General features: G+C 39.1%; 1 long non-coding RNA gene across 1 annotated transcript in view; it reads left to right on the top strand.

Moving 5' to 3' along the window:
• The first annotated feature begins 1,540 nt into the window (after window positions 1-1,540).
• LOC123478655 (uncharacterized) overlaps window positions 1,541-12,521 on the top strand; it is a 33,171-nt gene continuing 22,190 nt past the window's right edge. Inside the window, exon 1 of the long non-coding RNA XR_006653928.2 lies at window positions 1,541-1,906. This is a non-coding gene — a long non-coding RNA (uncharacterized lncRNA). The remainder of the gene's footprint in view (window positions 1,907-12,521) is intronic.

Genomic DNA, 12,521 nt, shown 5'->3' with positions numbered 1-12,521 from the left:
CTTTTTTTCCTTATAACCACTTAGCTCCCTTCCATCACATTAAAGTTATTTTTTTTCGCCCTCCAGAACACAATTTGATGTTCTCTCCAACCTGTTCCTCTAATTGCAATTAAACCCTGGGGGAGTAATCTTTTCAAATGCCAGAAAATAAGCTAGTGCCCAAGGGAGTGGCGAAGCTGGAAAAGTTATGTGAGTAATCACAGGATCAGCGTTTTGTGCTCCAGAACAAAAGAAGGGCTGGGAAGATGGGATCACCCACAATTCTCAAACAGGAAGTCCTGGTGTTTCTCTCCCCAAGAAAATAATTGTTCTGTATTCTTTGGATAACCTGACAAACTGCTTCCTGGTGTATTGATTTGCTGCCACACTGAGAAAGTAATAAATCAATAACCAGCTTTGTTGAGAAAGCAGGGAAAAGTGGTGTTGGCTTGAGGAACCATACAAAACTTTAGAAGTGGAATTAAGTTTTTGGAAGGTAAAAAGTAATGCATTTGAGAGGATCTTTAAGAACATGGAGAAAAGTCAAATAATAAGAATGGAAGGAAAACTTGCATGTGATTAGTCCTATGCTGGTCTCATTTTGCATAGGTTAGTGTTGCAGTCGGGAAGCTAAGAGTCCCCAGTGATACTGGAGCAGTGGGTCCATGAACCAGAGAAGAGGCTCAGACTTGCGCGCAAGGATGGGAGTGTTAGATTCACAGAAGACACTGAGACACTGTGGCATAAAGAAAGAAATTGTTTGGTATGAGAGACTTAAATCTGAATGCCAGCTGCCTGGGCAAGTTACTTCAAGTGCTGAGTCTTCGTTTCCTCATCTGTAAAACTGGAATAACATTTTTTTGCCCACAATGCTCTTGTAAGATATAATGTCTCAAAAGTGATTGGTACCTTGTAGTTGTTAACTAGTAGCTATTATCTTTAACTAGGGGACTTTTGGGGCCATGGGAACTAGATAAAAAGGAAGAATATCAGGAAGCTGGTTTACAATTTTATAAGTTGATAGAGAGCAGTCTCCAAATTACAGAGAAAGCAACAAGTGAAGAAAAGCACGTGATAATGTGGACCCTGAGAAAGATGATACCTATCAAGAACTGTCCCTATTGCTAACTGGGCTCAAATTTAAAAACAGCCTAGCAGCTGTTTCTAACCAGGGGCCTCTCACATGCAAACTACTTCAGGGAGGAGCCTGCATTAAACTGCTTGCCTCCCACACCAAACTGCCCTGCTGTGTTGTGTTCCTGCCTGCTGAGCCAGCCCTTTTATAAAGGAGTTCCTGGAATTGTGTTTCAACCAATAGGACTGAAACTTTCCCTGTCCAATCAAAGCTGGGCAGCTATATCCCACATCAGTATCTTCACTGACCAATCAGAGTGGCTTCATTCTGACCAGGCCAGTGACTTTGGGACCAATCAAATAAGAAAATTTGGAGTTCTTATTTGTGTGAGGACAGACCAATCAGGGACCAGGGGCAGGGACTTCTCTCTATACAAGTCAGCTCCCCTCTGTCCTGGAGAGAGCATTTTCCCTTTCCACCCAAGACTGAAGACTCTGTTTCCCTGGCTGAAGACATCTTGCTGGACTAGAGCGGAGCAGAGCAGAGCAGAGCAGAGCAGGTGGACCAGACCTGAGTGGAGCAGGGCCGTCTAGCCAGAGAGGGTTTTGCCGGAGGGCTGCTTCACAGCCTGTTGTTCCACAGCTGTGTTGTCTGGTAATTGAGCTGTAACACTATTGAGCTGTCCACAGCTGTGCTGTGTCACAATTGAGCTGGTTTGTAGTGAATAACATTTCCTTCTTCACTATACCCCAAACTGGGTGTTTCTCTTGGTGTTGAATTGGCACCAACAACCGTCAGTTGGCAATAAGCAGCTAGAGTCATTGGAAGGAATTTGATGCTAGGTCACTGAAGGTAAGTCAATGATTTATTTGAGGAAAATGTGTAATTTATCAGTATAAAGCTATTTGCCATTTGTAGGAAATGAGAGAAAATTCAGGTCAAAAATATATAAATGCAAAAACCATTACCTAGATAAAATGGAATGTTGGGTAGTGTGTGAGGGAGAGGACAGTGAGCAATAGGTGGTTTTGATATACCCATATTTCGCCGCGTATAATGCACACTTTCCTCCCCGCCCCAATTTTTGAGGGAAAAATAAGGATGTGTATTATACATGGGTAGCATTAATTCTGTATCTGTGTAAATGTTTTTAATTCTTTTATTTATGCTTATGCATTAAAAGTGTAACTCGAGAAAGCAGTAACGATATCCATATGCAAAGTAATACTTCAGAATATGATAACTGGTATTTTATATAAATAAAAAATTGAACTAAAAATCCAAATGAAAGATTTTTTTCTTGAAAGTTTGGGCCAAAAAACGTGGGCGCACATTTTACATGGAAGAGCCTTATACACAGCCAAATACGGTAATTGGAGAAAGATGGGCAGCATATGGTGTATCTAGCCTGGAGTTCAGACAGTTGTATTATCCTTTGTAAGGGAAAATGCCGTAGAGATGACAGCAAATTTTTTTCTAAGCAAGTATTCCCTCTGCAATCTCTGCCAGCAAAAAATGCCATAATTGAAAAAAATTAAAAATAATAAAAATATTAAAAAGTGCCTGACCAGAGTATAACAATCAATTTCCCAATGAAACTGGGGAAGCTGAAAGGTTAGGCCAGGTAAAAAATTAAAATCCTCAATTATCTACCTGTCAGTTGTCAGACTATCTGATTCAGATGAAATGCAGAGATGAGATTTTAGGATGAGACAAATGACTTATTCTAACAAACTAGAATAACTCCGCATGGCATAGAGTGTTTGGGTAGTGACGGAAACTGGTTTAGTCAGGTGTTTATGAATGATTCTTTATGTAATCATAGGGCAGTCACATTCAACATTTTAGCAGGTGGGGTAAAACCACAAACACCCATGTAGACAAAATTCAAGCGCTGATAAGAAACACTTGGCTGAAATAGATTTTAAAATAACTTAAAAAAAAAGCTTAATGGCTGACTTAAAATATTATTGTAGACACATGAGAGTTGTTTGCTACAGATAAATAAAAATGTCCAGCTTTCAGGGGTGAGCTAGAAATTAAGTGACTAAATAAGTAATTCTATAAGTGCATTGTAAAGGATACTGAAATTGGTATTACCAATTGTGTTTAAGTACATCAGATCAGAAAGCTGTGTAGGCGTGGCAAAAGTTATATGTGTGGATAATAAAATGTAATTATTTACATTACCCCCATACACATGGTTTCTGTATTTTTTGTAAATTTTGTACAGAAATAACATAGTATTATTTTGGAGTCTGTATTTTTCACTTAAAAACAAAATCTTTCTATGTCGATAAATGTACAGGGGTGGGCAAAAGTAGGTTAAATTACCAGCCACCATGACCTAAAGTGTAAATCATAAGTAAGGATATGAAATAATAACAATAATAATGATGATGATAATAAGATAAATACAAATAAACAATACTATAATTAATAAATAATAATACAGGAATGAACTCTGTGTTTTACATACTCACAACTGTAAACCTAGTTTTGCTCATTCCTGTGTCGTAGACACATATTTGTAATGTCTGTGTTTCCTGGACATCATGCAGTTTAACTAATCTACCTTTCTGATACACAGATTGTTAAGTTACATAACTTAAGAGAAAATTCTTTGTTTTTAATTAAATTTATTGGGGTGACATTGGTTAAAAGGATCATATAGGTTTCGAGTGCACATTTCTATGACACTGGATCTGCATGTTTCATTGTGTGCCCACCATCCAAAGCCAAATCACCTCCCATTACCATGTATGTGGCCCCCTTTACCCTCCACTATCTCCTCACTCCTTCCCTCTGGCAACTGCCACACTGTTGTCTGTGTCTATGAGTTTCAGTTTTATATCCCACATATTAGTTAAATCATATGGTTCTTGGCTTTTTCTGACAGACTTATTTCACTTAGCATAATATTCTCAAATGGCAGAATTTCATCCTTTCTTATAGTGTATAGGTATAGTGCCCTTATAGTACATATGGTATAGCGCCCTTCCTGAGTAGTATTCCATAGTATACACCTACCACACCTTCCTTATCTAATCCTCTATCAGAGGGCACTTTGTCTCCATGTATTGGCCACTATGCATGATGCTGCAATGAACATAGGGGTGCATGTATCTTTGAGAATAAATGTTTTTGAGGTTTTTGGGTAGATGCCCAGAAGAGATATAAGCTGTGTTATATGGTAACTCTATTAATTTTTTTAGGAACCGAAGTTACATATTTCAATAAATATTTTAATTACTTCTACAGTCAGTTTAATATTTGGCTCTCAGTATGTTCTTTATGCCCACTCATCCATACACATTTCTGAATCATATTATGCTCTCAGACTATACAATTATGCTCTGTGCACTGTATAGACCTGCAGAGAAGAATCGAGTACTTTATCCATTCCCTGGAAGGGATTTTAGAGCCCTAAAGCAATATTTCACTATGAAAACATCCTTGCTTGGTTATTTCTCAGGATAAATTTCTACAAGTTCAATTACCATCCCAGAGGAGGTATGGGTTTTTAAGGCCTTTGCTACATACTTCTAAACTGACCTCTTGGAAGGTGATGAGTTCACCTTCATGCCCCATTTCCCCACACCCTCCTCAATGCTCTATAGTATAGCATCATTCTACTTAATCCTGACAAAGTTGATGGGTTAACAAATGGCATCTCACCTTAATTTGCAGTTCTTTAATTACTGATGAGGGTGAAATCTTCTTACAGCTACTTGCCTGTCTTTTTTTGCTTTTGCTTTCTAGTCTTTTTTTATTTCTCTCTCCCTTTCCTCCTTCCTTCCTTCCTTCCTTCCTTCCTTCCTTCCTTCCTTCCTTCCTTGACTCACTCCCTCCCTCCTTTATTTTTCTTTCTTTCTTTCTCTTTTTTCTTTCTTCCTTCCTCCCTTCTTCCATTTCTCCCTCTCTCTCTTTTTCCTTTTCTTTTCTTTCTTTCTCTTTCTTTTTTTCTAAAAGAAACTCTTAGTATATGTTCTTTCTGTGAAATTAATGGGGGAATATTGTGCTATGTGGTACCAACAATGGAGAATCAACTGAGAGTTTATTTTTATAAGCATATTAAGTTTCTTGGAGGCCAAAGTCATGTCAGTAGAGTCAACCTCCTGGATTCACAGCTGACCTGGGTGAAAGATTGAGCTGTAACTTGTAGAGAAAGACTTGCATGATGTCTTATACATGATCAGAAAAGAAAAGGTTCTGTAGACTTAAAGTGATAAACTGTTAGAACTTAGATACAGAAATTATGTTTCAAGGCTGTTGAGTTAGAAAAGTGGCAGCTAACCCTAAACATTCACTTTAAAGCATTATAGTGGTGGCTGGGAAATGTTTACTGTATTAATCAGACTTTCAAAAACTTTTCACTTCGACTCAAATTTTTTTTTTTAAAAAACTATTCAATGTTTTTTGGATCAATTTTTAAAAATCCTCACCCAAGGATATGTTTATTGATTTTAGAGAGAGAGGAAGGGGGTTAGAGAGAAAGAGAGAGAAACATCAATCAGTTGTTGTTTCATCAATCAGTTCGACCAGGGTTCGAACTCGCATCCTTTTGGTGTATGGGACGATGCTCCAACCAAATGAGCCACTGGGCCAGGTCATCAGTCAGTTATTTTAAAAATTACTTGGCATATGGTAAATTGACTTTTGGAAGTATATAATTCTATGAATTTTAACACATGGGCATATTTGTGTAATCATTAACATAATCAAGATGTGGAACAATTATCTCTCCTCTGAAAAACTCCCTTATTACCTTTTTGTACTTATACCCTCTTGCCATCTTTAACCACTGGCTACCACTGGTAGGTTTTTTGTTGCATTAGTTTTATCTTTGGAGAGTATCACATAAATGCAGTTATACAGTATGAAATTTTTGAGACTGGTTTATTTCACTCAGCATAGTGCCTTTGAGACTCATCCAAGTTGTTGTGTGTATCAGTAGCTTGCTCCTTTTTATTTACAAGTTATATTCCATTGTATGGATGTACTACAGTTCATCTATTCACTTATTGAAAGATATTTGGTTGTTTCTAGTCTTTGGTGATTATGAGTAGAATGGCTATAAATACTCTTGTATAGATTATTGTGTGAATATGTTTTTACTTCTCTAGGGTAAATATGAGAAAGTAAGATTGCCAGGTCACATGGTAAATTTGTGTTTAACTTCATAAGAAACTGCCAAAAACTGGTTTTGCAGAGTGACTGTATCACTTTTACATTTCTACCAACAACATATGATAATCCAGGTTTTCATATCCTTGTCAACACTTGGTATTGTCAATGATTTTTATTTTAGCCATAGGTGTGTGGCAGTATCTCATTATCAGTTTAACCTGCATTTCCCTAGCAACTGAACATTTTTGTTGAACATCTTTTCATTTGCTTATTTGCCATCCATATCTCCTTTGTGGTTAGGAACCTATTCAGGTCTTTTGCCTATTTTTAAATTGGGTTGTTTTCTTACTGTTGAGTTTTAGAATCTTTTATTCCAAATACAAGTCCTTCATAAAATTTGTGAATATTTTCCCCAGTTTTTAGCTTGTCTTTTCATTCATTTCACAGTGTCATTCCTAGAACAGAAGTTTTTAATTTTAATAAAGTCTCCAGTTCAGTCTTGATTACTCCATGTGGATGCTGGTTGATTAGTCAATCGCCCAACCTCACTCTCATCTGATTTCTGTATACATGGTCTCCACGTCCAAGTCACAGGACTCTCCCCTAACTTCACTTGCTCACAAACATCAATTCAAGCTATTTATTATATAAAGTAAATAAATAATTGATTTACTTGCTAAATCAACTCAATATTTGGAATGTTTATGCATTTTAAAAATTTATTTTATTTATTTTTTATCCTCACCTGAGGACATGCTTGTGGAATTCAGAGAGAGGAGAAGAGAGGGAGAGAGAGAGGGGGAGAAATATCAATTGGTGGCCTCTCATATGTGCCCCAAGCAGGGATATAACCTGGGTATATGCCCTGACTGGGAATTGAACTTGCAATCTTTTGGTTTACAGGATGACACTCCAACCAGCTGGGCCACACCACCCAGGGCAGGCTTATGCATTTTTATTCATAAACAACTTCCAAGTCATATGCCTCAAAAGACAGACATTTGGTCTGCTTTTGCATGGCTCTGGGCCATACCTAGTGTATGAGAAGATGGTGGTGCATCATTGCTGGAAGGGATTTTAGAGCCCTGCTAGTAAACAAGTAGGCTATATAAATCGGCAATATCACCATTACCTATGAGCCTGGGAAAATTCAGACACTCGAATCCTACCCCAGGCCTCTGAGTGAGAATTTGCATTTGGATGAGATTTCTAGGTGTGCATTAAAATTTCTGAAACACAGCTGTATAACTCATCTGGTTCTCACTCTTATTTTCCAACAAAGAAACTGAAGTTCAGAGAGAGCAAGGATGGTCTCAAGGCCAGTGGCAGCTGGTGCTAGAGCCAAGATGAGAACTGGCCCTCTTACTCCATGGCCAGTGCCTTCAGCACTGTGCCATCCTACCTCCAGCATTTTGGAAGGCAATGACAGCCGAATCATCTCCCTTCTCATCCTGAGCCATGAGGTGGCATCAGTATTTGTCTCAATGTGGTCTTTCTCCCAAAAGACTCCCCTCACTCCTTATTCCCAATCCCCCCTAGGGATATCTAACTTTCAAAATGCAGACTTTCAAATTTTCATAATGAAATAAGCTAAATACTCTTTGGGGGAATAAAGTGATTTGTTTACTTCTCTGTAAGCTCCTGAGATGGCTAACATGCTAGTTGCTAATCACACCATCTGTTCCAACAGCACTTCTACATCATTTGATTCATACTTTTCCTTTTAAGACTTTTTTTTTCAGAACAATATGTTTGTGTCTGTGTTATTCCCATCATTTGGCAATGCAGTAGGAGCTATTTAAACTTTCCTATTTATTGTAAATGGCTTTTCAATCAGCAAATATTTTTTAAATGTGCATACACCACAAAAAAATCTGTGTCTACTGACTTTTCAAACATTGGAAACAGTAGAAAAAATCTGTTCCATTCGGCCTGCTGTCAAATTTTTAACCATCTGATTATATTTAAATGGAGTGTTTAGGAAGATGATTTATCTGATTGACCCTGAGCAGTTTCCCCACTGGCCCTGAAGATGGCAGTGCTGTGCAATTTAGCACAACCCTTCATTTCCCCGCCACCCCCTCGCCCCCCCCCCAGAAGGAATTTCTGGAATGGCAGAAACTGGGAGAGGATTCGCTATGTCTGAACCTTCTAACACTTAGCATAAACCGCTTCTGAACCCTGAGACAGTTTGGTTTATCTTTTGGTCCTTTTGTTTTTGTTTAAAGCTGTACCCCACGCGTTTCCTGTTTCCAGCTGGGCTCAGAAATGGAAATAGTTTAAAGGTTATCCTCGTATCATGGGTAACCAGGAAGTGCTTATATAGTTTACTGAGAAGCTGGTTTTCACAAGACCACTTGGCTTTTTTTTTTTTTTTTTTTTTTTTTTTAAGTCCTAACAAAGGCTCAGCCCAAGATAAGCTGGAGCTAAGCATACTGGAGGTTTTGAATGCCTACTGGAACCACATCTCTAGGAGTTTGCCTCTCCTTGTTTCCTCTCCTTAATAACAGAGGCCTGTTGCCTAACATTCTTTGGATTTCATCAGCAGGATCTGGAACATTGCTTTACTGGGACACATGCTTCAGCCCTAGGCAGTATAAAACCGGAGGGTGTTTTCTTGGTCCTGTCATTGTTAAGGTGTGGGACTGGAAACATAGGAGGGAGGGGAGTGTACAGTTGCACCCAACTTACTTTTGAGATCCTCAAAATCTGGTGACAATTCAACCAGCCAGAAAACATTTATTGAGGGTTTACTTATATGAAAGGCATTATGTTGAGCACTAAGTAATAACCAACGATATTTATGTGCCATGAGCCAGCCCCTTGCCAAATACTTCAGCAACATTTCATTTGTAATCTTCACAAAAACTGCATGAGGCAGGTACTCTGCCCTGCTTTCCGCCCTCCACCCCAGCATAAAGAAACTGAGTGACAGAGAGAGGCTAGGAAATGTGCCTAAAGTCATGCCGCTCATATGTAGAATTGTTGAGATTCAAAGTTAAGGCTTCTAATCCTGGAGCCTGCTCGAACAATTGTTGGCTTGTATATTGAGTCATAGATAAAATGTCATAGACATCAAGCACTCAAGTTGGAATGCGATATATTGTGTTTGGTACCCATGCAAGAAAGCCAGAGAAGGAGAGACCTAGATCTAGTGCTTTCCCTCCGCTAAGTGCTGCATGGTCGTACAGGAGCCAGGCTCTCAGTGAACATGTGTGTCACCTAGTGGGGGAGCTCCATGTGGAACATCACATCTAAGTGAACTAAGGTGTCTCTCTCCAAAGTGACCTATTCAGAGAATCTCCTGGGCAAAGACTTGCTAATAAACTAGGGAGACCAAAGACACCCAGTTGGGAGTGTAGTTTAGATACCCAGGAGTAAAACACACCAGAGTTCTCACATTGTTTTTTCCAATGTGTTGTGCCATTGCCTGAACTAACAGGACATCCCAAGCTAGTTCTGTTTAACCCCCAAATTCAAATGTGGGTGGCTTCCCTTTCATCTTCGTCATTGAATTGCAGGTATACAGAATCTCATTTCTCTTTGTGCTTATAAATGTCTGACAAGCAGTGATCCTCAACGTGCAGTCCCTAGACCTGCAGCATCAGCATCCTTTGGGAATATGCTAGAAATGCCTTTATCAGGCCCTGCCCCAGACCTACTGATTTAAAAACTCTGGGGGTGGAGCCTGACTATTTGTATTTTAACAGCCTTCCAGATAGTTGTCTACATGTAATTAGAAGGAAAGAGATGGAGCTCAAGTGAGTGAACGTGTTGAATGCTGTGAAAGAGAAGTCCTTATAGCTGCCAGTGGGAAGGACTGGTAGCACAATACCTATCCTGGGCTGGCAGTTGAACTAGGTTCTACTCTTGTCCTTGAGGTCTCATTGGATCCAATGCCTTCTTTCAGGAACGTTTTTTTCATATTGCTTTTGTTCCATTTAATTTCTCACTTCTTCGCCAAGCCTGGGGAATGGAGGTATGGATGAGGACAACTTCCTAGGAGTTATCTTATTTTCTTACAGATCTTTCATCTAGGCCTTTGTAAGTCAAAAGCAAGGAAAGCACTCTTTTCTTTTCTACTTTGTGTGATCATATTCTCTTCCTCAGGCAATGGGCTTAGAACAGCTGGGATGGAAGGTGAAGAGAGGTAAAAATAAGAAGGAAAATATATTAGTGTTTTAAAGTTACAATGGCAATACACTAGAATGTAATCTAGTAGGTTTTCTGTATTTCTCCCCAAAATGCTTTGGGCAGAAATCTTATCACACATTGATTAAAGATAGCTCTGGATTTCTGAAAGTAATTTGAGAAACTTCATATGTTTCCCCTGAGTGGAAAAATGTCTCCTCAATCAAGACTGGTGTAACTTAAATTTTTCTTAGAAGTTTATTGTTATGAGTAAAGCTTAGATCTACTTTGGCATTGATTCCACAGGATGCAACTACTTCCTGGAGAATATGCCTTCATTTGCCAGATATTTGCCAGGAAAACCTTTCCCTTTCCTTCCATCTCCCTTCCTTTAGGGTCCATCTTAAGTCTAAACTACTCTTTCAAATATTTACTGATCACTCCAGCCAACATGGATCATTCCCTTTCCTTACCTCCCAAACACATTTAATAATTTGTTCACTTTCAGATTTTTTAATTAAAATTTTTGTATTGTTGTTCAAGTACAGTTGTCTCCATTTTCCTGCTACCACTCTCCCCCGCCCCACCCACCACTCTTTTATAGTGCCTCACTTTATTTCCTGTTTCAAGTCATATTTCTTCATGTGGAGACATTTTTATTGTCTTCTCTAAAACATTATAATCTTACCAGAGATGGGGACCACTTCAGGTTTTGAGGAGTCTAATTTCTATCACTTCACTAGTATTTGAATGCTGAGGTTATTATTTTATATTAAGCCAGTGTTATACCATGGATCTATATTTGGGACAGGTCACACCCACAACAGGGACCCAACCTCAGCTGAAAAGTGAGGTTAAGTCCAGTGTTTGTCACTTGGGGAAGGAACAAATGTATTAGATCAGCACTCCTGGTGTAGGAGAGAGAAGTGGTGTATTGTTTCAGTGTTGACTTTGAAGGAAGGTTGGAATGTCAGAGGGGTGTGTGTGTGTGTGTGTGTGTGTTGGAGGGGTTGTAGGCTGTGGTCATGAGGTGTGTTAAAGATGGTATCTGCCACATGGAGGTCTCAAGGTTATCATGAATGTTGCTCAGAAACTCATTAGGGTTCCATAGAGGAGACTCCTGAGTCTCCTCGGGTTGCAGGTCAGTAGTAACTAAAAGCTGGGCTGAGTGCCCCTCTTCACTTACTAAAGCAGCTCCAGGGTTTTCTGTTTACCTACGAGGTCTTTGTGCAAGATCCTGTGTGCAAGTTTGAAATAGAAGTTTGCCTGCTAAAAAAAATATTAGGGTAAAAAGATCTTCTTTTTAGCCTGGATTGTTTTAGTTACAGCACTATTGATGTTTCTTTCCCTTTATTAATTCCTGAGATTTTGAAAACCTTGGTTGAAAGCAACTCACCTGGCTTATGGAAAAAGGTTTTGCTCTCATTGACATCACTTCCAGAGATGACCACGGGGGGTGACAGAGAAAGCCAGAGAGAAAGACCTCCAAAGAAGGGAAAACCTGGTGAGAGGGGGCAGAAATTAGGTCAGGAAGCTCCTTCTCCCCAGCCTTCCTCTTGCCCCAGTTTCTTAGTCCAGTGCTAGCCATGGTTTGAGTATGAAGATTTATTGTTTAAAGTGCACTCTTTCCTTCAAATATGTAGTATAATACTGGATGCTCAGTAAACACTTCTTTTTTTTAATAAAAAGATTTTATTTATTTATTTTTAAAGAGAGGGGAAGGGAGGGAGGAAGAGAGGGAGCGAAACATCGATAGGTTGCCTCTCATATGTGCCAAAACTAGGGACTGAACCTGCAACCCAGTCATGTGTCCTGGCTGGGAATCAAACCGAGAACCCTTTGCTTTGCAGGACAATGCCCAACCAACTGAGCCACACCGGTCAGGGCTCAGTAAGCACTTTTTAAATTGAATGAAAATAAGAAATCTGGTACTATTCAAGAAAAGAGATGCTGAAATTCAAGGGAAAAATACTAAGAGGGAAATATCATTGAAGATGAACTTGTGTTTATGTATGGTCACAAGAAAACACCAAAGTCATAAATGAGGCTTACCTCCCCTTTCCCCTGCTAGATATGGTATTTGGTTTATCTTATTAAGGGTGATTATTTTCAAGAACATATGCTAAACTATGTTCCAGAATTCTGATTTTTGACTTATTTGCAGGGAGTCCACGTATGTACGTGATTTTACTTGAGACTCATTGTC

This window comes from Desmodus rotundus, chromosome 2 (assembly GCF_022682495.2).
Source record: "Desmodus rotundus isolate HL8 chromosome 2, HLdesRot8A.1, whole genome shotgun sequence".
NCBI lineage: Eukaryota > Metazoa > Chordata > Mammalia > Chiroptera > Phyllostomidae > Desmodus > Desmodus rotundus.
This window is presented reverse-complemented; position numbering and strand designations above follow the sequence as displayed.